Genomic DNA, 24,283 nt, shown 5'->3' with positions numbered 1-24,283 from the left:
CTGAGGTCTGAAAGTATTAAAAGAAAAACTCCAGGAGAAAAAAAACAACTCATCTAAGTTTTCGATTGCGCACCATCTTGAGCGCGCGACGAAATCTGCACCGTTGCGCTTCGTTTCCCGGCGCAGTGCTTGTGCTGGGGGGGGGGGCCTCATTCCACTTACTGGTGACCCCAAAGCACCAGAGCAGGGATGCCAGTGCTCAGATACGCCAGACGAGCCATCATGTGCTTCCTTTAAGTGAAAAGGTGAAAGTTCTTGACTTAGTAAGCAAAAAAATTGTGTGCTGTGGTTGCTAAGATCTAAAGTAACAACTAATCTATTTGTGAAATTGTGAAGAAAGAGAAATTCATGCTAGCCTTGCTGTCGCACCTCGGCCTGCCCAAGTGACGGCCACAGTGCGTGACAAGTGCTTAGTTGAGTTGAAAAAGGATTAAATCCATGGGTGGAAGACAGGAACCAAACACGTGCTCCAGGTGATGGCTCGTTCACCACAGAGCACTGAGCCTCCAGGGAGACTTCAGCAAGGACTCCCGGCATGAGTGAAACTGGACCCTTTCCTGCAAGTGAGGGGTAGTCATACAAATTCGGAACACTTTTGGACTGAAAAATATAAAAATTACTGGAGAGAGAGAGATGTCATTCATAATACTTTCATTACAGTATATTGTTACCATTGTTCTATTTATTCCTAGTTATTGTTGTTAATCTCTTACTGTGCCTAATATGTAAATTAAATGTTATCATAGGTATGTGCAGAGGGGTGGGGGCAAAAGTGGGTTTACAAGACTTCCAGCCAACATGGAGGCGTAGGTAGATACACTTTGCCTCCTCACACAACCAAAAGGACAACAACAAATTTAAAAACAAAAAATAAACAGAACTGCCAGGAAATTGAACTGTATGGAAGTCCAACAACCAAGGAGTTAAAGAAGAAACATTCACCCAGACCAGTAGGAGGGGTGGAGCCAGGCATCCGGGCAGAGAGAACTCACAGAGAGGCAGCAGCCGGAGGAGTGGGCGGTCCCACATCTGCGTGCAGATAAACTGCAAGGAGCAACTGGGGGATGAGACAGATTGTACAACCCAGGGTTCCAGGGCAAGGATACAAAATCTCAAAACTTCTCACTGACAAAACCTGTGGGGGTGTCAGTGGTGGGTGAAACTCCCAGCCTCACAGGAGACTTCATTGGAGAGATGACCCACAGGGTCCTGAAACATACACAAACCCACCTACCCAGGAATCAGCACCAGAAGGGCCCAATTTGCTGTGGGTAGCGGGGGAAGTGACTGAAAGCCAGCAGAGAGCAGAGAAAGCGGCATTGTTCCCTTTCTGACCCCTCCCGCCCACATAGCACCACCCACAACTACATGAGTAGCCCCACCCTGGTGAATACCGAAGGCTCCACCCCTGATACATAACAGACCCACTGAGACAAAAAAAAAACTATGGCCCAAATGAAAGAACAGATCAAAGCTTCAGAAAAAATACAACTAAGCAATGAAGAGATAGCCAACCTATCAGATGCTAAACACTGGTAATCAGCATGCTCACAGAAATGGTTGAGTGTGGTCACAAAATAGAGGAAAAAGTGAAGGCTATAAAAAAGGGCAATAAAAGAAAATGTACAGGGAACCAACAGTGATAGGAAAAAACAGGGACTCGAATGAATGGTTTGGACCAGAAGGAAGAAAGAAACAACCAAACAGAAAAGAATGAAGAAACAAGAATTCAAAAAAATGAGGAGAGGTTTAGGAACCTCCAGGACATCTTTAAACGTTCCAACATCTGAATTATAGATAAGGGTACCAGAAGGGGAAGAGGAAGAGCAACAAGTGGAAAACTTATTTGAACAAATAATGAAGGAGAACTTCCCCAATCTGGCAAAGGAAATAGACTTCCAGGAAGTCCAGGAAGCTCAGAGAGTCCCAAAGAAGTCTGAACCAAAGAAGCACACACCAAGGTACATCATAATTACATTAGCCAAGATTAAAGATAAGGAGAGACTCTTAAAAGCAGCAAGAGGAAAGGAGACAATTACCCACAAAGGAGTGCCCATAAGACTAACAGCTGATTTCTCAAAAGAAACCTTACAGGCAAGAAGAGGCTGGAAAGAAGTATTCCAAGTCATGAAAGGCAAGGACCTACATCCAAGATTGCTCTATCCAGCAAAACTTTCATTTAGAATGGAAGGACAGATAAAGTGTTTCTCAGATAAGATCAAATTCAAGGAGTTCATCATCACCAAGCTCTTACTATATGAAATGTTAAAGGGACTTATCTCAGAAAAAGAAGATAAGAAATATGAACAGTAAAATGACAACAAACTCACAACTATCAACAATAGCCTAAAAAAGCAAAAATAAGAACAAAAACAAACTCAGCTAACAATAGAACAGGAACAGAATCACAGAAATGGAGATCACATGGAGGGTTATCAGTGGGGAAGTGGAGGGGGGAGAATGGGGGAAAAGGTACAGGAAATACGAAGTATAAATGGTAGGAACAAAATGGACAGGGGGAGGTTAAGAATAGTATAGGAAATGGAGAAGCCAAAGAACTCATATGTACGACCCGTGGACATGAACTAAGGTGGGAGAATGCTGGTGGGAGGGGGTTAGAGGGTGTAGGGAATAAAGGGGAGAAAGAAATGGGACAACTATAATAGCATAACCAATCAAATGTATTTTTAAAAAGTAGGTTTAAAGTTGTAAGTACACAAAACATGGAGTTTATTCTTGTATTGTAATCTCTTAACTATTAAATTATTTTCCATATGAGCAACGGTAAACCTACTTTTGCCCACCCTGTATGAACAGGTAAAAACACTTTAGAGAGGGTTCAGGCCAGGCTGGCGTGGCTCAGTGGACTGAACACAGCCTGCGGACAGAAAGGTCGCCAGTTCCTCCCGGTCAGGGCACATGCCTGGGTTGCGGGCTGGTCCCCAGTATGGGGGGGTGTAAGAAGCAACTGACTGATGTTTCTCTCCCCCTCTTTCTCCCTCCCTTCCCCTCTCTAAAAATAAATACAATATATTTTTTTAATGTAATTCTGGGAGGCAGATGGGCGTGTGGTTAAGTGATTTAGCAGTCTGATGACAGTGCACCTGAAGTGAACCTGAAACTGGGAGGGAGAAAAGCCAAGGGAATGAGAGTTCATTCCATAGAATCCCCAAAAGGCACCTCCTGTGTTAATGAACTAAGTACCCCAGGAAATGGGAGTAAGCTGCAGCCAAAAACAGGAGGTCTGGTATAAGAAGGGCTTTAATCCTCAGATTTCCTATTCCACTCAGCACAGCTGGGCAGCTGCCTCTCCCCCACCCCCCAACCCCAGCAAAGACGAAAGCTTTATGCTCCAGAAAGAACAGAACACAGGGCGTCTGAAGCAAGGACATAGCAGGGCAGTGGCAGTGAGTGGGGAGTCGAATGATCCACCAGAAGACTTCTCTGAATGTTCCGTCTGGAACGTGGGGGGCCCTGCCTCAGATCTGCATCACCTGGGGCCTCCTTCCCCTCTGGCTCCCAGGACAGTGAAGGCCGGACTGAGCTCTCCAGACTGGACGCTCCAGAGTTTATTCCCTTCGATCTCTGACATGTTTATGATGGATATTTTGTTACTGTTGTTTCGTTTCCCATTTGTTTGTTTTAGTTTTCTTCTCCCTGCATGGTTTGTGTTTCCTCCATTTTTTTTTCTGTTTACATTAGCTCTCTTTCAGAGCCAGCTCACTGGGACCACCTCAATGCTGGCATCAGGGATTTCCCAGTGAAGCAGCCCAGTCCCAGTTCTCTGTATGGAGCTCCTGAGTCAACTGCCCTCCCACCCCCAGCATAGGGCTACTCAGCAGCTTGCTTTCTTTTGTGTGTGTGTGTGTGTGTGTGTGTGTGTGTGTGTGTGTGTGTGTGTGCGTGTGTTTAAGAGAGGGAAAGAGAGGGAGAGAAACTTCAATGTGCAAGAGAAACATCAATCAGTTGCCTCTCACACACCCCTGACTGGGGACCTGGCCCGCAACCCAGGCATGTGCCCTGACTGGGAATCGAACTGGAGACCTTTTAGTTCCCAGGCGGTACTCAGTCCACTGAGCCACACCAGCCAGGACAGCAGCTTACTTTTATGAATTGTTTGTTATATTCTTTAATCAAAGCAGAATTATGGTGAAATGCAAAGGCCTTAAGTGGTCAGTATAATGAGTTCTGAGAACTGTATACACCTGTGCAACCCACACCTCACTCAAGATAGAGAGTATTTGCATCTCCCCAGAAAGCTGTGTCCTGCCCCAGTCAACGTCTCCCTCGCCACACAGGCAAGCACGCGTCCATTCAGGGGGCTCTTCAGGCCCTGGCCAGGTTGCTCAGTCAGTTAGCGCGTGGTCCTGCCACACCACGGTTGTGGGGTCAGGGCACGTACAAGACCCTCCAATGAATGCATGAATAAGTGGAACAACAGTCAATGTTTCTCTCTCCTTCCCTTCTCTGTCTCTCTAAAATCAATACATTTTTTAAAAATTAATGAGCTCTTTAAATCTCTTAAATATGAGAAGATAACCAGGGATCATGAACACGTGAGAAAAAACTCTGATGTAAGAGGTAGAACAAAAACAGAATTTGGAGGAAACAACATGGAGGGGCAGAAAACTTAGGAACAAAACTATCGTTACTGTGTTCGGACTCAGGAAAACATATCACACATACGAAACGAAAATGAGTCACTGTTGGCCTGACCGGTATGGCTGTCAGTTGCTTGGGTGTCCTCCCACAGAGCAAAAGGTCGCGGTTTCAATTCCTGGTCAGGGCACATGCCTGTGTCTGCGGGTTCGGTCCCCAGTCACGGTGCATAGGAGAGGCAGCTGATCGATGTTTCTATGTTTCTCTCCTTGTCCCTTTCCTTCTCCCTTTCTTCCCCTCTCTCTAAAAACAAATACATAAAATCTTTTTTTAATTAGACGCTAGAAAATAGATAAATAAAAAATCAAGAATAGAAGCTATTTTGGGGGGGGGGGAACCTCCCAGAATGAATGAAACAAAACAAAAGAGTTCTTAAACATAGAGAATAGCATAGCAGAAATGCAAACTTAGGTCAGAGTCAGCGACCTGCAGCCTGCAGGCCGAATCTAGCCTCGCCTGCTTTTCCAAGGTCCCCGCCGGACCCGGCTGCGCCTGCGCGGTGTGTCAGGTGCAGTCTGCGGCTGCTGTCGCGCTGGCAGAGTTGCATGGTCGTGCGGGAGACCGCAGGTACGACCAAGCCCGAAATATTTAGCGTGGGGCCCTTTATAGAAAAGAATTTGCCGCCCCTGGGTTAGAAGATCAAGTTCAGGAAATTCCCCATAAAGCAGAGCAAAAAGATAAATACGTGAGTCGGTTTGGCTCCTCAAGTAAAAGGATGCGGAGTCGGAGCTGGGAGCGCTGCGGCCGAGGCTGACGCCGGTGACGTAGAGGAGGGGAACGGGCTGGGCTGCGAGAGCCTTCCGCGCAGCTGACCCCTGGGAGCCAGACGCACGCAGGAGGGAAAGGGCTGTGGCAGGGAGCGCCTGGCTTTGATGAGCATTCACACAGTCCTGGCCAACCCGGTGGGTGGGGTTCGCAGAGCGGAGGCCGCCCATTAGAGGGGCCCCGCGCTGGGGAGAAACTGCCGGGCCGCTCCTCACCGCGCTCAGCCATTGGACCGGGCTGCGCAAGGAGACCCTGGTCCCTGCTGCAAGGCTACGGCGCATCTCAAGAGCTGTCCGCCAACTGCACTCCTGAGGGACGAAGTTCTTTCTTGAAAGGAGAGCCCAGTGGGGCCCCTTCGTGGCGGCCACACTGTGGAGAGTAAAAAAGAAAGAAAATTAGAATACTAGTACATGAATCTAACAGCTGAACAAAGAAGTTCCCAAAGGAGAACAGAGAAAACAGAGGAGAGGAAACAGTGATGTATCTCAGACAGTTCTCAGAACGAGCCGGAGTTTTCACATTGAAAGGGCCCCTGAGCTCAGGGCCCCCTGAGCGCCTGCACGGCCGCGGCACCAGCGAACTGCACGGACTAGGGGAACGTGCCGCGGACTCCACAAGGAATCGAGAATCACAAGGGCATCAGGCTTCTCGACAACACTTGGAGACACCACCGCAAGGGAGGGCGGTGTCTTCAAAGGTATAAAGGAAAATTATTTTTGGCACAGAGTTATATATCTTGCCAAACCATTAGTAAAGCAGGGACAGAAAAAAATCTTTTCAGATTTACACAGGCTCAAAAATTTTACCTTCCATGCACTCTCTCTTAAGAAAGCTACTGGAGAAAGTGTTCCACTAAAAACAAAGGAAAAAGGGGGAAAAAGAAAATGCAACACCTGGAACCTGGAGAACAGCGGAAACCAACACAAGAGAGAAGTGAAGGGCACCCCCCAGATGATAATGATGGTGAACGGTAGGTGGTCCCAGAGTAGAAGCTCTGACCAATATGCATGGAGGGCAGGCAGTTCACATTGGAATAAGTCAGAAGGTTCTAGAAAAGATTTCTTCAAGGAAATGAAATTGATAGAATACTTATTTATACAACTTGGGAGAGAATTGTGGATTGAGTTAGTCATATAAACACATAGAAAAACAAGCCCTCCCCTTAAAAAAATTTTTATTAACCCAAGAAAACAAAACTTTTGTTCAGAAAAGGGAGAGAAATTTAAAATGTAAAACTTCTGCTCTACAAAAGATAAGAGAATGAGAGAGACAAGCCATAGAATGGGTGAGAAAGGTTTACAAAAGACATCTAATCTGATAAAGAACCGTTTGTCTGGTAAAGCACTGTTATCCAAAGTATGCCAGAAAATTCTTAAAATTCAACAATAATCAAAGGCACAGCCTAATAAAAAATGAGGCCCTGGCTGGTGTGGCTCAGTGGACTGAGTGCCAGCCTGTGAACTGACAGGTGGTGGTTTCTATTCCCAGTCAGGGCACGTGCGCCGGTGCAGGCCTGGTCCCCAGTGGGGGGTGGGCAAGAGGCAACCGATTGCTGTATCTCTCACACCATCAATGTTTCTCTCCCTCTCCTTCTCCCTCCCTTCTCTAAAAATAAGTAAATAAAATCTTTTTTTTAAATGAGCAAAAGATCTGGACACCCAAGCAAAGATGATATACAAATGTCAAATACGCATTTTAAAATGCTCAGGATCACGCATCATTAGAGAATAGCAAATTAAAACAATGAGATACTGTAACCGAACGCAGGCCTGGCTGCCCGCCTCTTCAAAAGCCAATCAATACTCAAGAGGTGCTGATGTAAGGAAACTGGTTTTTATCAGGTGCCAGCAACCTGGAAGACAAGGGACTCTCGTCTCGAAGCCCATCTCCCCATCTCAGTGCAGGCAGGGTTTGTATAAGGAGGGAGACGAGGAGAACAAAGAGATCAGGGGGAGAGGCTGGACGTGTGGGCAGTGTCCTTGCTGGTCCTGATATGGATCTTTAATGTCAGCATCCTGGAGCTGGTCAGTGCAGCCAAATTCCTGCAGGTGGACGATCTGTATCACCCACGATTGTGGCCCTGGCTGTTTCTCCTACAAGCAGGAACTGGAACTGCCGGTGCCTGCAATGTGCTCACAAAGAAACTGTCAGTGTGTGAGCTCTTCCTCTGGTTTCTTAGTACATCTCATTCTAATTCTATTTTGTGGTATGTCAGAGTAGTGTGAAGTTTTTGTTCCCTGTTACAATACTACTACTCACCTATTAGAATGGCTAAAATCCCAAACGCTGACAACAGTAAGTGCTGACGAGGACGTGGAGCAACAGGAACTTCCACTCACTGCTCAAAGGCCGGTGGGGCTGTGCACAGCACAGCCAGCTTTGGAAGACATCAAATAGAGCCAAACGCAAGGCTTGCCATATGATCTAGAAATAACATTTCTTGGTATTTACCCAAATGAGTTGAAAACATGTCCACACAAAAACCTGCACATGAGTATTTATAGCAGCTTTATTCATAATTGCCTAAAACTTGGAGGCAACCAATATGTCCTTCAACAGGTGAATGGATAAACAAATTGTGGTACATCCATATAATATTAATAAAAAGAAATGAGCTATCAAGCTAGGAAAAGACATGGCAGAACCTTACATGAATGTTTCCGAATGAAAGAAGCTAGTCTGAAAGGGCTGTGTGATTCCGACTACGTAACATTCTGAAAAGCAAAAACTATAGAGAAGTTAAAAGATCAGCGGTGGCCAAGGGTTTGTGGGAGGGAGAGAGGGCAGGTGAGAGGGATGAGTGGGGAACACGGAATTTTGGGAGCTGTGGAACTATTCTGCATAGTACTGTAATGACAGGTCCATGACACAACTGTCAAAACCCATAAAATATACGCACAAAGTGAGCCCTCATGTAAACTACAGATGGTAGTTAATCATAGCGCATCAGGATCATTTTATCAATTGTAACGAGTGCTCCACACTAAGGCAAGATGTTGATCATAAAGGCACTGGGGGGTGGAGCTGTACATGTACTTTCTGCTCCATTGTCCTGTAAACCTAAAAATGCTCTAAAAATAAGGTTTATTATGAAAAAGGAAAGATATCATAGTATTTCACACAAAGCTGTAAGTAATGTTTCCCAAAGGTGTAAGCACTACCAGCATCACCCGTATTGTGACGCGAGTGTGTTGGGTGGGTGGGAAATAGGAAGGGAGGGCAGTGTAAGGAGTTAACCCTCATCTTCCAAAGTGGGATGTTGATAGGTAAAGCCTAAAACTGGAAAGAATCAGTGTTAATATGCCATGCAGGAAACACGAGGTAAAAACTGTGAGAAGAGTTAGGATGGTTGCTTTAAGAAGAGGAAAGCCCGTGCTCGCTTTGGCAGTGCCCACACTAACACTGGACCGTTGCAGAGAAGATTAGCATGGCCCTGTGCAGGGATGATGTGCAAATTCGTGGAGCTTGCATATTTTTATTTACAATCGTGCTGGAAGCAACCTAAGTGCCCATCAGTAAATGAGTGGATCAATAAACTGTGGTACATTTCCACAATGGAATACTACGCAGCAGAAAGAAAGAAGGAGCTCCTACCCTTTGCATCAGCATGGATGGAAACAGAGAGCATTATGCTAAGTGAAATAAGCCAGGCAGTGAAAGACAAATGCCATATGATCTCACCTTTAACAGGAATATAATCAACAAAACAAACAAGCAAGCAAAATAGAACCAGAGACATTGAAAGAAAGAACAAACTGATAGTAGTCAGTTGGTGAGGAGGAGATAATGAGGGAAAAAATTTTTTTAAAGTGGGAAACCTGTGTTTCTTGATTTTAAGCTATGGACATGATTAACTTGAATAAATATTAAAATTTTAATTACCAAGAAAAAGTGAGATAGCAATAAGAACAAAAGAGAGAGGTGGCAGAGCAGACACAGAGGGCAGCTGTACTCCATCCGGGAGGCTTTGATGTGCAGGCATCTAAGAAAGAGCCGAGGTGCAGAGGCTGCCAGCTGGGTGGGAAAATGAACGAGGGTGGCGGCACAGTGGGGAGGCAGGGGGGTCTTGAAGAAACAAGGTCCCTTCAGAGGCAGGGGAGGGGCTGGCCTCACGAGAAGGGACTAAACAGTGGACTGAGTGAGTGAGGAGCTAGGTGGGTCTGTGCTTTAATGGTGGGAGGCGGCAGGGCTGCATCTGATCCATGCTCTCTCTGTTAGGAGAGAGCCGGCAGTTTGGAGAGAGAGGAGAAGGTGGGGAAAAGGTGATCTGACACCCTGCCATTCGGCGGAACTGGGCGCATGGACCGCCAACAGCATAGACCCCCTCCCCCGGGGGAGTGGTCAGATGTGCAGAATCTCTGGCCTCCCCAGTATCCTTGGGAGGTTCACGGGCAAATTACAGTGTGAGAAGCACTGCTCAAAGACAGTGGGGGAAGCAAGGAGCGCACAGGTGTAGCGGGGTTGCAGGACGGCAGCCGCCCCCTGGAGACCATGAATCAGAAGGGAGACTGCGAGCCTGGGGTGGGACACTCCAAGCAGTGTTGGCCTGCTCGGTGTGAGCAGCGAGCGGGCGATGGCTGGCAGCTTGCCGGCCAGGCACTTCTAGGCAGCCTTGAGAGCGGTTTCCCAGGGAGTGGCTCTGGTGATGGCAGGCAGAGCCCAGTCGGCTTGAGGTGGACCGTAGCGGCAGAAGGGGGCTGAGGAGCAGCAAGAAAGCAGCGGGGTGCTGACTGGTATGGCTCAGTTGGTTGGGTATAGCCTCGCAAAGCAAAAGGTCGCCGGTTGGATTCCCGGTCAGGGCACATGCCTGGGTTGTAGTCCTAGTCCCCGAACCGATCGATGTTCTTCTCCCACATTGGTGTTTCTCTCCCTCTCTTTCTCCCTCCCTCCCCCTCTCTGTGAAAATAAATAAATAAAATCTTTTTTAAGAAAGAAAGTAATGGGGCCGTGGATCGGTGGTCCCTGTGAAGTCAAAGAGCTGTTGCAGCATGCAGGCACCAGTGCAAGTGATGAAGAGAACGAATGGGGACCTTCGAGGAGGTCACAGAAGTACAGCTCTGAGAGGGGTGAGGGGTGAGGTAGCCATGCCGTCTGGGCGTGAGCCTGGGAGCAGAGGTCAGGGAACTGAGAGGCCTGTGGCTGTCTGCCACAGATCAACTCTGCCCTCCCCAGAGGGGTGCGGCCTGGGCATCAGGATTCTTTAAGCTACATTAGGATGTGCAGCAGAGTTGGAGAACCACGGTAGAAGACAGAGAACCAGGCTCCAATACAGAGAGACAAACAGGGGAGCAACAAGAAGTTCCCTGGGGGGTGGCATAGCCAGTGGGACCTGACCAGAAGAAGTGGTCTTCAGTGGAGCAGCTGGGTAAGAGCCGCATGTCCGGGGTTGGAGATGAGCCGATGAGGACATTGTGGTCTTTCCCTGTTCATTAGAGAGTAAACGGAGTGAGAGGGAGAGAGGCACAGACAGAAGACAGACCCCTTCGCTGAGTGAGCCCATCGTGCGTCCTGCACTGAGACACAGTGTCCACCAGAGGGAGTGCTGCGCACACAGATGCGGGACTGGCCCCAGCAAGGGGTGTGTGATGCGTGACTCAAGACTTTTTCTGACAGCTTTTATGTTCAAAGTTAAGATTTTGCAGCCACATTCCCTGGGTTTAACTCCAGGTCCCACTATTTCCAAGGTCCTGTGGCCTTGGCCGGGTTACCCCACCACTCTGTGACCCAGTTTCATCTGCGGTCAAATAGACCCAGGGATAACTCCGACCTTTCTGAGTTTGCAGATGCCTCCGCCACCACACCCCCTTCCCTCCAGGTTGTGGGCCTCTGCCTCCAGGAGCAGCCCCTCTGTCCTATCCTTGATTTCACAGAGGGCATAGGCAGCTCTGACTTTAAAAAAACGATTTGCCGGTATTTTAAAAATCAGGGCCTTACATCCTAAGATCCAGATTTTGAACTTCTCTGGAAACACTGGAAGCTCTGAGCACCTGAGACCGCACTCCCGCATGACGACAGTGGTCCACAGGGAGGGAAAGTCCCCATTCAGACGGGCCAGGGCTCTCCTATTCGCCACGGTCCAGCCCAGGCCATGCGCCCTATTCACAGTCCTTCCCCACGCCTGTAAGGAACTTGGTCTGCAGGCCTGTGAAGGGAGAATGGCAAGAACTGTGCCTGTGAGGGCCCGTGGAAACATTTCCACATTGCAGCCACTGGCCCGCAGCAGGCAGAAATGCAAAGATGGGGGCGGGGCACCCCAGAAACTAGAGCAAACCCTCAGGGGCAAGGAATCCTGGGGATCGGAGAGCTGCTTGTTGTCTTCAGTGGTTCATAGAACTTTGTGGTTGAGGTACCCAGGGCACACACCACCCACACTGTCCACTCTGTCAGCAGGTCCTGCCCCTTCTCGTCTCCCCTACTCCAACTGCAGGTTGCTATCTTCTCTCACCTGGCTGGGTGCAGGAGCCTCCTCACTTCCACTCTCGAGCTTCACAGTCTCTCTTCCCCACAGCAGCTTGAGGAAGCCTATTAAAATCTAAGACGCATTTCATGCTTCCTCTGCTCAGAACCCTCCGGTGACTCCCGCCTCAGTCAAGTCAAAGCCGAAGACTTATGGTGGCCCTGAGTAAACTATCCCCATCACCTCTAGGTCCCCCCAAGCTCCATCAGCCTTCTCATTGTCCCTAAGCATTTCAAGCACACTCTGGCCTCAGGGCCTTTGCACTGGCTGTTGCCTCTGGTTGGTTTGCTATACCAGCCCTCCACCCCACATCTGCATGGCTCACCTCCTTCAAGTTTCTACTCAGAGGTAACCTTCTCTGTGAGGACTTCCCTGAGTGCTTTGTCCCCTCCTTGTTCTGTTTCTCTTCCTCACACAAATCCCTTGAAGCGTGATGGTTCATGGATGTGCCCTGCTTGTTGTTTTCTCTCCTCCCCAGCACAGATGAGAACAGAGGTCCTTCTGTTTTGTTTATTGCAAACAGCGCCTAGCACACCTGATACATCCTTGGTAACTGAATGAATAAACACGTAAGAGGAGGGCAGCGACACCGATCCTGCAAGCACCTGAGTCAGATCGTGTGAGCCACACAGGGCAGGCCTGGAGCCGACGCACAGGGCCGTGGACTTGGCCTTTCGTGCCCTGTGGTTGGCATCTTGCAGTTCCTAATTGTTTCATCTTTCAGTGTGTGAGTGACTTCTGATGGGACAATAGAGCGTGCACCTGGAGCACTCCTGCATCCTGTGTCCGGGTTGGGTTCTCGGCACCTGGTCCCACCCCTCCCAGTCACCACTGCTGTCCTTCACCCCTGCAGGGCCTGGGTGTGGGGTGGTTCAGCGTCAGGTGTGCTGGAGCATGGCCCGGGGCACCTGCGAAAGTATGCATTGGCCTCAAATTCATCCCTGTGGCCCAAGGAAGCAGGACATTAAATAGCAAATAAGAACACCATGACGGGCTGAGAGAGAGACCTGGATAGAAAGGAAAGGCTTTTTTTCTGCCTTCTGAACAGGAGCCCCCACCCTGACCTCAGGTACTCACACCTCACGCATGTTAAGTGCTGCATGGGAGCCGCAGGCCAGGCTGAGGGCCAGCGCCTCCCACCCTGGCCTGGGACATCTCCTCTGGGAGCTGGGGCCAGAGCCCCACAGGGCTCCCTTCCGGCAGCGACAGCAAGTGTGCACGTGACTTGTGAACTGAATCCCGGGAGCAGGGTAAGCGGTGATCGTGGCTCCTCTGAAGGGTCCCTGGGTCGGAGCTCAAAGCCTGCTCCCACTAAAGTGTTCAAAGAGGGCCTAGCTTTCAGCCTTGAGGGATGGGTGACAGGAGACCAGGCCTCCTTGGGGACTTCAGGACCAGGTATCAGTGGCATTCGTGGCCCTAATGAGGCCTTCAGTCCCTGCTGGTGGCTCCAGGCCAGACCCTGCAGGTGGCTGCAGACCCTGATAGTCACTGCAGGGCTCGGTGGTGGCCTCAGTAGCCTCCAACCCAACAGTGTCTGCGACCTTGGTGACACCTGGAGGCACCAGGCCTCTTGGTCCCCACCCTCCATCCTGCCTCAGCCCCCATCTCTCTCCAGCCTAGAATTTCAGCCATTCTCCAGGATCCACTTAATTAGCCAAGCTCATTAACTCCCACAGGCTTCTCCTCCCCACCTAATTAGCTGATTTAATTAGGGCTTACAGGCCCGGCTCCACCCAGCCCCCTCTGCTCCTACCCCTGCCCCTCCCTCCAGGCCCCTGGCTCAGCTGAGCCTCCTGCAGGCAGGCGGGAAGGAGCGACACCCCCACATGTATGTGCCCCCACCCCAGGCCCAGGGCACCAGGACAGCGCCCTGCCGGGTGGCCCACAGGCAGAAGAGAGAGTAAACTGGGAGAGTGAGGTGGGTGGGGAGAGGAATGAAAGTGGATAAAATGCAATCAGGGGGAGGTGGGCAAGGCTTAGCGTGGATGATGAGCTGAGGCCCGGGCGGTTAGAGTCCTGGATTCCGGAGCTCATCTGGGTTCGAATCCCAGCTGATGCATGGACTTCAGCAAACTCCTCATCTGTGTGTGTGTAGGATACATGACGATCACGCCCACACTCAGTGTCACTGTGAGGTCTCAATGAGTTGATAGGTGTAAAATGCTCAGAGCCCAGCCTGGCACACGTCCATGCTTGTCACCTAAGTGGGTGGGGATGAACAGAGGCTCCCCGAGGGTGAGGGGCTGGCGGGCAAAGCCAGAGGGCGCTGTTCCAGGAGTCAGGGGGACCCCAGGCAGGCTCTGGGAACTGCCCTGGAGGCTGCTGACTGGGAGGGACCCCTGAGCTGGCAGAGGGCAGAGGGATACGCAGCAAGGAGGGCCCATACCAGGGCGTCCCATTTCCACTCTAGGGGTGGAGGAGACTGGACCTCCATACTCTGTGCCTCCGATTCTCCATCTGGGGGAGGCCTGGCCTTGTGGAAATACCTGGCATTCCCTGGATGCCCAACTAATGCCTAGAGACTCGTCCCCGAGAAAGGAGAGGACGTGAAAAGCGTTTGGAGGGAGGTGCTCAGCTGCCCTTCACCTCCCTGGGACCAAAGCAAAGAAAGTGGGCGTGTGGGCAGCAGGCAGGATGCAGGCCGCACGCAAAGCAAGGCTCCCCGGAGGGGGAGTTGAGGACGAGGTTTTGAAGGAGGAGCGGTGCGTCCATGCTGCCGGGCGGGCTCCAGGACTGAGGCAGCCAATCATGAGTGGGAAGAAGACACCTGTGGCCCCCAACACTGGGGTGGCCCCTTACCTCTTCAGAATTTTGCATGTATTGGTGTGATCAGCATAGCATCTCCCCCCATGAGACTGGAAGCTCCTGAAGGCCAGGTCTGTCCACTTAGCCTACCCTGTTGTCCCGATGTCCTCATACAGTCGGTGCCCATTAACAAGTGTGAATGAATGAATGAATGAATGAATGTGTTGGCCTGAAGGTTCCATGCATCCAGAGGTTCCTGAAGCTTAGAGACAAAGGGACCCCATATAGCAGCCCAGACACCAATGCTCTATGCTCAGCTATGAGCTCCTTGGCCCCTTGGATGGCCCCGTGAACAACTACCTGTAGTGGGCAGGAGCTGGTCTTTGAGGATGCAGGACTCCTGGGCAGGCTGAGCTCTTTCTGAGAATCCCCTTGCACACACTGGGATGCGAGGAAATAGTGATTATGGAGGACAGAGGGGAAGAATCTTTGATTCACCCGTGCATTTTCAAGCACTTTAAGAAACACACATTTGTACTTGTGTGTGTAAAGGTATGGGGTGGTCACTGACAGGCAGCCAAGTCCAACTGACGTACGCACAAAATGGACTCTTGCATTACATACTCCAAAAGCCCAGAGTCTTCAGGCAAGGCTAGATCCAGGGGCTCTGACCGTCTCTGTCTCTTGGCTCTGTGGGCTGCTGTGTTGGCTTCGCCCTCCAGGACGCTCTGCCTGGTGGTAGCAACTACAGGCTTACATCCCACCCTCTGTCAGTGCAACGGAAAGAGAGTTCTATCTGGTTGGCTTGGCTTGGGTCCCAGACCCATCTCAGAAACCATCGCCGTGACCCAGGGGCTGAGTCACAAGCCCACCCTCGGAGCAGGGTAACCCCTGCCCTCAGAACCCCTAATGAATAAGGAGGGATATGTCGGGGAATGTGGGTTTCTAAGGAAAAGTGGGGTTCTGTTGCTAAAAGATGGGAGAAATGTAATGCTGGGTGGCAGAGTTCTACTCCACTTGGAATAGGTCTGCATCAGTCCAGACGCAGGGCCTTCCTCCCAGGGCTGGTCACTTGCGGCAGACTGTTTCCTGCCCGTAGCGCCCTGGACCCCTCCCCACTCCAACCTGGCAGCATCCCCACCCCCCACGCCCCCCACCTCTGTGCAGGGCCTTCTCTGCTCCAACCTGCCCCGCCCACATCTGCAGCACTGCCCTCCCCCAGCAGCTCCCACCAGGACTGACTGGAGCTGGGGCATGGTACATGTTCCGTGTGTGTCGATGCGTGCTCTACACCGTCTCCGAGAGCTCCCCAGTGGGGTTCACTGCGAGCTGCTTGCAGTGGTAATTCGCTTGATAATGCACCCCTGGGCTCCACCTTCCTATCTCTCTTCTCCTCCCCTACCTGGGATCACCTGCCAAATAAACTATTTGCTCTCAGAGCACCTTGTGCAGGGTCTGCTTCTGGAAGCCCAAACTAGGACATCTCTAAAGCCAGCCCCCCAGGGATGCGTACCAGACAGCACTTGTTTCCTTCCAAATGCTTCTAGTCCTGGGGGTGGCTTTGGTGACCCTTCCCCAGGGAAGGAGCTGAGACTGCACCTGCTCTGGGTAGCCCTGCCTCTGTTCTGACGCTCCCACAGGACACTTGCCTGCTCCCCAGAAATAAACATAGTGGGGAGGGTGGAGACCTATCCTGCCCTCACTCCACAACTTCCCGGAGAATCAGTCGCAACGAGTCCTAAGCGGCACCAGCAGTCAGAGCCACCGGGGAGCCCGTACGTATGGGTGGTAAGGAGGAGGCAGCCCAAGGGAGTTTCCGCTCCCACGCTTCTCAGAGTGAGCCTGAGGTCATTTTAGATGGTTCTTAGACTTGGCTTTAGAAAACAAAATCACATAGTGAAAAAGTTACTTGGAATTTGTTTTTTCCTCTTTTTATTTTTTTCAAGATCCCACGTAAAAACACTTCCACTGAACAGGCTTTATTTTGAAAAAAAAAGTGAAAGAGGCCCTGGTCAGGTAGCTCAGGGTGTTAGAGCATTGTCCCCAATACGCCAAAGTTGCGGGTTCAATCCCCAGCCAGGGCACATGCAAGTATCAACCAATGAATGCATAAATCAGTGAAACAACAAATCATTGCTTCCCTCTTTCTCTCTCTCTTCCCTCTTCCTCTGTACCTCTCTGTCTCTCTCAAATCAATAAATTTTTAAAAATCTGTTTTAGAAAAGTGAAAGAAAATACAGAAAAATGAAAACCTACTCAGATCCGCAGCTAGAATCAATGTTAACATTGATCACACTTGTGTCAGATATTTTTAATAAATGCAATGACAGATAGGAGGACTCCCCATCCTTCGCCCCACTGGAGGCCCGGTTCCTGGATCTCGTTCCCAGGGGCCACGACTCCCATTCCGGAGGCGATATTCTTCTCATAGCAGTTGGCAGGCGTCCAGCCCCCAGGGACAGAATTCCCTTCAAAGCGGCTCCAAGTAAACCCAGCAGCCCTGTGGGATCACAAAGGACGTTCTTCCCTCTGTGCGCTGGCGCCACACTGCACTTGCCATCATCAGTGGCGTCCCGCTGGCCGTGGCCACACTTGTGCTGTGACATGAGAGGAGGGGAGTTCATCTGAGCTCTTGCTGGAGCACTGTGTTTCTCACTTCAGAATAAATTCTCCAGAAAGGTACTGAGAGGTTCAAAGCCCCGTCCCCTCCCGCTGCTGTGCATCCTGGGCTGCCCGCCGTCTTCTCTGTGGTCCTTCCCGGGTTCTGATGGGACTCTTGGTTTTCCTTCTCAGCAGTAACTTGACCTGTGTCTCCCAGTGGCCTCAGGACTTCCTGCTCCTGGCTGTTAGCAGCTTCTTTGATAACCTGTGCCCAAAATGTTATCATCTTCAGCTTCCTAAACCTGATCAGTTCTCTGAGCTACTCAGTCACCAATGTCACCAGGGTCCCTGATTATGGCACATGTGCCAGTCACTGGCAGCAATGTCCCAGGCATGACAGTGGCCATCAGGGGAAGGCGTACTTCCTACACAAGTGAGGAGCACCTTCTCTCCATCATGACCGGAACAGGAGCAATAAGGGGCATCAGAGGACATAGAACACAATGGAGAAATCCCCAGATAGCATTATCTTCCCTGGCATGGAAACTACCAATAAGGCCAGAATGATGTCTTAAAGAGTGCTTTCAGCACTGCTACGGAGGCACCCGGACCCACACAGCGTGAAAGGTTACAGCGCGCAGACTCTGGAGGACAGGGATTCTATTGCACCCCCTCCCAAAAGTAGCAGAAACTCTGACACATCAGTACATATAAAATGCAGCCAAAGGGAAAGTGCTTGATGATCCGAAGTCCTGGGTTTCTGGTCTCACGTGCTTCCTTGTGCAGGGAGCTGCCACTGACTGCTAGGAGCATGAGAACATGCCAGCACCGAAGGGGGTGTGGGCTCAGGACAGGGGGGATCGAAGGGAGACCGCTGCTTTCTGATTTTCCTTCTGTGTCGCTGTGGAAGTTGCAGCCAAGCTTTATCTTTGTGTTCTGCTATCTAAGTTACAATCGTCAGGACCCTCTCTGGAAAGGCAGCACTGCTGCGAATACAAAACTTTGAGCTGCAAGAGTGGACTATCCCTGGGTGTTACGGGGAAAGACCGTAGCATTACAGACGGCTGCTTTAGTTCCTCTCTTCAGGTATGTTGTGTTGGTTCAGTCCTCTGAGAAGCAGGTCAAGATGTGATGAGAAACGGACCAGCAATTTATTAGGGAAAATGCTGGGCTGGGCTGGGCAGAGGTGGGGAGTCGGGCAGGAATAGGGAAGGACCCAGAGGAGGCTGGGAGAATGAACAGACTTCAAGAATTCCAATGTTTGGGACAGGTGGCGCAGGAGGTGTCTTAGACTGCAGTGCAATGTTAAGGAAGATTTGATGAAGCCAATGGGAGTTCTTGATCCCAAGTTGCCCATCAGAGAAGGCCCTATATCACCAGGGAGACTGCTGTGCTGTCAGTTGCTGGCATTGGCTAGAAGGAAGCAAAGCAGAGCCTCCTCCGTGGACCCTAGAGACCCCACAGCTGCGCCCTCGGAATCACCACCTCTGCAGTCAGTGATCAGGGAGCCACATTTTCACGGCCTCTATGTCCCCCACTCCTTGCGCCACATAGATTCTTTGTGGATGCTGTGAGCAGCCTCTCTTTCTAAGGGAAACTTTCAAGAGGGTGGTTCATGGTACAAACTACAGCTCCCTCCCCTTGCTGCACTTGACCTTGGTGCCATAACTGGCAACCATCCTTTCCCCTTTCCACTACCCATTCTTCTTGACTGTCACCTAGACAGGTCTTGATGGGTCACCTGGTGGTGTGGCCCAACCCTTCTGTCCTGAGGGGTGTCAACCCTTGGTTATCATAACCAGTGGTCCACTGGGCTCCACATTCCAGTATTTCTCCCTGCTCCCACTTTGTAAAAGCATCCATGCCTTCTTCTAGTAACTAATCAAGGTATTTGTAGTAACTTTAGTAACTTATGGTTAGTTACTGAGGATCTAGTAACTTCTAGCAAATGATGGCCAGTTACTGTGGCCAGAACAATGACTCTGAGCTACTTTGCTTGCCTGCTCGTCCCAGAACACACGGAGTCCAAAGCGTCTTGGCAGCAGCCCTAGCTTAAATTTCAATGGGACTCTTCTGTGTACCTGGTAAGAGTGTGTCCCCTTTGGGTACCAGGACTTCCCACTCTGCAGAGCTCAGGGTGGACTTGATTACCACATGCATTTTGGCAAACCTTTACTAATCACATTGGTGGTAATCAAATCCCCTGTTGAGGAATCTGGGAAGATGTCTACAGAAGGTGGCCTTGAACCACGGCTGGGAGCATTTCGAGGCCCAATTCTACCTCTACCCCTCCCTGGGCTTCAGTTTCCTCCTGTAAAAAGAGGAAATTGCTCTCTCAATTCTAATATTCTGGGATTCAGTTGTTAGACGCACAAAAAAATTCTCTTCTCTCTTCCCTCTCTCTCTAGCCTCCCTCTATTGCTGGCTCGATAGCTCATACTGCTCCGTTAGTTTGTTTGGGGCAACAGGGCCTTGTCTGAAGAGGATTAGAACAAAGTCAGGGGGAAATTTGAAACTTGGGAACGTTGGTGGGATACGGAGTAGTGAGAGAGAAAAGGGAGATGTAGAGGAGGTGTCTTGGAGGATAGCTTGTTTGAGGAACAAAGAAGAGGGGAAAGATGTTCTAGACAGGAAGCAAAGGAAATAAGGCCCAGAGGTGAGAGAAAGCAGATGTCCTAGGAACACTGGCTGAGGCCAAGGCTGAATGGAGAAGAGGCGACCTCAATAAGGAACCCCAAAGGCCAAGGGGTTTGAGCACCAGGATAAGGAGGTTAAATTTTTACCCCAGAGGTAACTCAGAATAATTGGCAATTTTACCTAGAGGAGCAACCCAAGCCACGTTGTATTTTACAGAGTTGATGGGCACATGGGAGTTGGATTCGAGGGAAAGAAAAGAAGCCTAGGTAGAGCCAGGAAGGAGACGAGTTAGGGACTAAGGCAATGTTCTCACCAGCAGAGGTTTCATACCGATGGCCCATGGGCCAGATTTAGTCCCGAAGAATCTTTCATTTGGCCCATTCAGTATCTCTAAATTTGGGGAATTTTTCCCATCATTTAAGGGTACAGGATGTTTTGTTAGAAATGTGGATTCCTGCTTCTGCTGAAAAATTGTATGTCCACAAAGGGCCCACGATGCCCCAGTTTGCTTTGTCTCCACCTCCCCATCACCTCACACCTGGCCACAGTCAGTAATGTACACGGACTATAGGTACTTGAGTGTGCAACCCCTGGCTCTAAACCTACTAGAAACAGTCACTGCAGTTGGGGAGAGTACTCTGGGGTGCAGGTGGGGGTGGGGGAGAGTCTGAACAAATCGTTGGAAGAAATAGGGGAGGTACAGGGTGTGTTAGGGACTTTCTTTTTAGGAAGACAGTGTGGCCAGGGCTGCACGGATGAGGCTTAGAAAGAGACAGAACAGGGCCTGAGGGGACGAGCTGTCCTGTCTCACCCCCATCCTGATCCACCCGACTTCCTTCCAAGCCACCAATCTTCAGTTACCAAACCCACAATGCTCCTCACTCCCGAGTGGTGTCTTTGTACATGCTGCTCCCTCCGCCCGGAATCCCCTTTCCTCCTTTTTATCTGGTGAGCACTGTGCATTCCACGACTAGTCACTGCCATTCATAACCGGAGTCAAGAGCACAACTTGGGCTGGCCATGACCCCCAAGACCCCATTATATGGCCTCTTCTCTGCGTAGGCTGTTCATTCTCTGGGGTCTTGCTCAAAATGGGATGAATGGATGAATGTATGGATGAATGGATGACTGACCGATGGGTAAATGAATGCGTATCCTATTGCAGAGCTTGAATGTTTCCCTCCTTGAAACAGACACAGGCTCCACCCCACAAGAATAGACTGGGACAGTCTGGAGCAGTCTGAGGCCGCAGGGGACAGGAGGGAGGACCAGGTGACCCTCTCAGACTCCCCTGGGTCCCCTCTAACCTCGTTCTCGCACCCTCGTGGGCTCTGACCTAGAAAGACTGGGAGTGGGGGGGAAAGCGAGACAGGAAGACGACAGCGCTAGGACCCAGCAAGGCCGGAAAGCGGGGCTGGGGCTTCGCTACCGCTCCTTCTCCGAGGGGTGGAAAAACTACGCTCTGAGGCGCGCGCGGCGGAACGGCGCGGTGGGAGGGAGAGCGCGCCTGGGCTAGTGCGCGTGCGCAAGGGCGCGCGCCAAGCGGGGCGGACAAAGGGGCGGGCGGCGGCGCGCAACCCGGAGGGTGGAGCCCCGGGCCGAGCGGGCAGGTGCGCGCGGTTTGGAGGGTGGAGCCGCGATGCCGCGATGGAGCGCAGCCCGGGCGGGCGCCGGGACCCGGGCCCGAGCACCAGGCGGAGCGCGAGCCGGAACCGCATCCAGAGCCCGGGCCAGGCCGGGGTCCGGGACTGCAGGGCCGGGTTGCTCGTAGCGGCGGCGACGGAGCCCCCCAGCGGTTGAGGGGCTTCCTCCCAGCCCCTTTGCGGGTGGCTGGGACTCAGCAAACCCCCGCAGCCGGGGAGCGTGGGGATCCCCCCACCACATCCAGAACCCAGACAACCCCAGGAAAGCGGGGTTGGGGGAAGCCTCCAGATCCAACACAGAACGACTTACCAGCCGGCAAAGGCGAAGACTTTCTCGGGATTGAGAAGACTCCCCCTCTTCAGTCCAGGCGACCCCCAAGACCTAGAACACAGTGACCCTCCCTTCCGGGATTGCGGCACCCCCTCTCAAGATTCTGGGCAATACAACTCCACACCTCAAGACACGAAGACCCAGCTCAGAACGCCCCTAGATCAGAGTCCTAGACCCTCCCCCCCAATTCCGGCACACAGAAACCCCAAATCTAGGGACCCGAGGACAGCAAGAGCTATCCCTCACCAGCAAGAGGCCTCGGGGCATCGCTCCCCCCCACACACACACACACACTCAAAGATTCAGAAACCAGGCGACTGAGTCCCTCGCGGCGTCCTTCGCATCCCAGCCCATGGTTGTGGCGCCCTGAGCCCCTCGGGCCAGGCTGACGAAAACCGAGACGGCGCCCAGGCCCCCTGCCGCGGCGTCCCCGCGGCCCCAGCCCAGGTAAGCCGGGCCCAGGTGAGGAGCAGCAGGTGAGTGGCCACCGAGGCCCCTAGACCTGCAGGTGGGGATGGAAGTATTGGGTGCGCACTGCCCCCCTCCCCAGCGTCGCCATGGATCCAAGGCTGAAGGACGTCTCTTTGTGTCTCGCTGGGAGGAGCCGCCCCCTCCTCCCTTCCCCCGCCCCACACCCTAGCCTTGGGGTTCGGGGCTCAGGCCCCAACCGGGAGTGGTGGCGGAGCACCTTGCACCACGGAGAGGGGAGAAAACAGTAGAATACCCGCCCCCCCCCCGGAAAAAAAAACAACAAAAAAACTGCGAGCCCGGAGCGGTCGGATCCTTGGTCTTTGGAGTGTATGTACCCCTCCCCGGGAGCCCAGGCTGAGTTCTCAAGTGAAATCCATCCAGGGAGAAGACTTGGGGGTGTCCACAGGTGAGGGGACCCACAGTGTATAGCCCTAGGGTGATGGCTGAGGCTTTGGGTGTGTGTCTTTGTGAGAGGGCAGGGAATGGGTGTTTGAGAGGATGGTGAGAATCCCTTATTTTCTTTGGGACTCCACTGCCCCCTACCCAGGCCACAGTGGGAGTCTTCACCTAGGACACTTAGTGCTCCCTGCAGGACAGGGAGGAGGCAGGCCCTTTCCACAGTGAAGCACTGGTTGCTGGGAAGGGGAGGCAGTCTGGATGAAGAAGCCATTTCAGGTCAGGCACTTTTCTGTCCCCAGGTGCTCCAAGGGGCAGCAAACCCAAGGCTTTCCCTTCTTTTCCTTACCTCCAAAACACTGAGGCCCACACCTCAGATTGGGTCAGTGCGTCCTGGACAACCAAAGGACCATTCTAGGTTATCACTCTAACTTTCCAGGATGTGTACTTCAACCTGGCCCTCAGTGACAGCGAGGTCCTGAATCCCAGGCAGTTTATGGGAAGATGAGAGGCCTGGGGATGTTGTGCCCTGGAATCCTGGGTCTGTGATCCTGAGTAGGGGCTGAATGGTGCCAAGGAAACACAGTCTGGGCTGCTGGGGTTTCCACCAGTCTCTCCTCTCTGAGCCCTCCGCAGGCAAACAGCAGTGCTGAAGAAGGCAGATGCAGGTAGCCCCGCCAGGAGTTTCTTTGTTCATTTATTCATTCAATGAACTTTAGCTAGGATCTGTGATGTACAGGGCACTGGAGTCAAGGTCCATTTTCTCATTTCATCCCAATCTCCTCTCCTGATCTTTACTGTTTATCAGACCCCCAGGCTGTTCTCAGTTTGCCCAGGCTGCACTTGGTTGGAGGGGGGCCTAGTCAGACCCAGGTGACCATCTCTGACCCCACATCTGAAGCACCTGATCCCCATCCTGCTGCAGACTTGGGTCCCTGAGTCTGTGTGACAAATTCTTCTTTCCCCTTTCCAATACCAAGCCCCGGCCCCCTCACCTGCTGCTAGGATTGACCCAAGAGGATGTAATCAGCAGGAGAAAGGGTTGGAGAGGCTTCTGCCAGATCTCTGGCAGCCCAGCCTGCAAATTCAAAGAGAGTCAAGGCAACCCCCCTCAGTGTGGGCTGGGGGGGCTCCAACTGCCCTGAAGACTAGGTGATCTTGGGCAAGCTTGTGGCATCTCCCAGAGACAATGACAGTGAGCAACTCTGTAGCCGGTGAAGGGGCAGGTGCAGATTGCAGTTGGGCCTTCAGGGACATCCAGGTGCGTCTTCCTCGTCTCTGAAAGAGTTCATTTCCCACAGTGGATTCCCAGGAGCCTGAGGCCTTGTCACATGACCCACAGGCAAGGCAGTGGAGTGAGCTAAAGAGCAGAGATTTGAGTCACTGTGACTAGGGAAAACCATCAAGAGGCCAGAGGAGACAGGAAGTAGGATCTCCCCTTCTCACTAACCTGCGGTGGCTCCCTGTTGAGTCTGGACCAAACCGCAGGCAAAGCCCTTTGTAATGTAGCCCTAAACCACCTCCAAGTGTCACCTCCCACTGCTCACTCTTCATCCTCTACTTCACCTTTGGCTCATC

At 51.6% G+C, this 24,283-nt stretch overlaps 1 protein-coding gene and 1 non-coding gene across 3 annotated transcripts in view; both read left to right on the top strand.

Moving 5' to 3' along the window:
• SBK1 (SH3 domain binding kinase 1) overlaps positions 1 to 24,283 on the top strand; it is a 50,786-nt gene that overhangs the window by 5,529 nt on the left and 20,974 nt on the right. Inside the window, exon 1 of one of the 2 annotated variants that reach the window (XM_053671548.1) lies at positions 21,411 to 22,285. The exons of the other annotated variant lie outside the window; for it this stretch is intronic. The gene's annotated coding sequence lies outside the window, so the exon portion shown is untranslated. Of the gene's footprint in view, positions 1 to 21,410; positions 22,286 to 24,283 lie in introns of those variants that run through there. 2 annotated transcript variants of the gene reach the window in all.
• Positions 8,797 to 8,902, top strand: LOC119045370 (U6 spliceosomal RNA). Its single transcript, XR_005081773.2, has one exon. It is a non-coding gene; the product is annotated as a U6 spliceosomal RNA (small nuclear RNA).

This window comes from Artibeus jamaicensis, unplaced genomic scaffold (assembly GCF_021234435.1).
Source record: "Artibeus jamaicensis isolate MK-2021 breed Jamaican fruit bat unplaced genomic scaffold, CSHL_Jam_final contig_700, whole genome shotgun sequence".
NCBI lineage: Eukaryota > Metazoa > Chordata > Mammalia > Chiroptera > Phyllostomidae > Artibeus > Artibeus jamaicensis.
The sequence above is the reverse complement of the archived record's forward strand: the minus strand, read 5'-3'. Positions and strand labels throughout refer to the sequence as shown.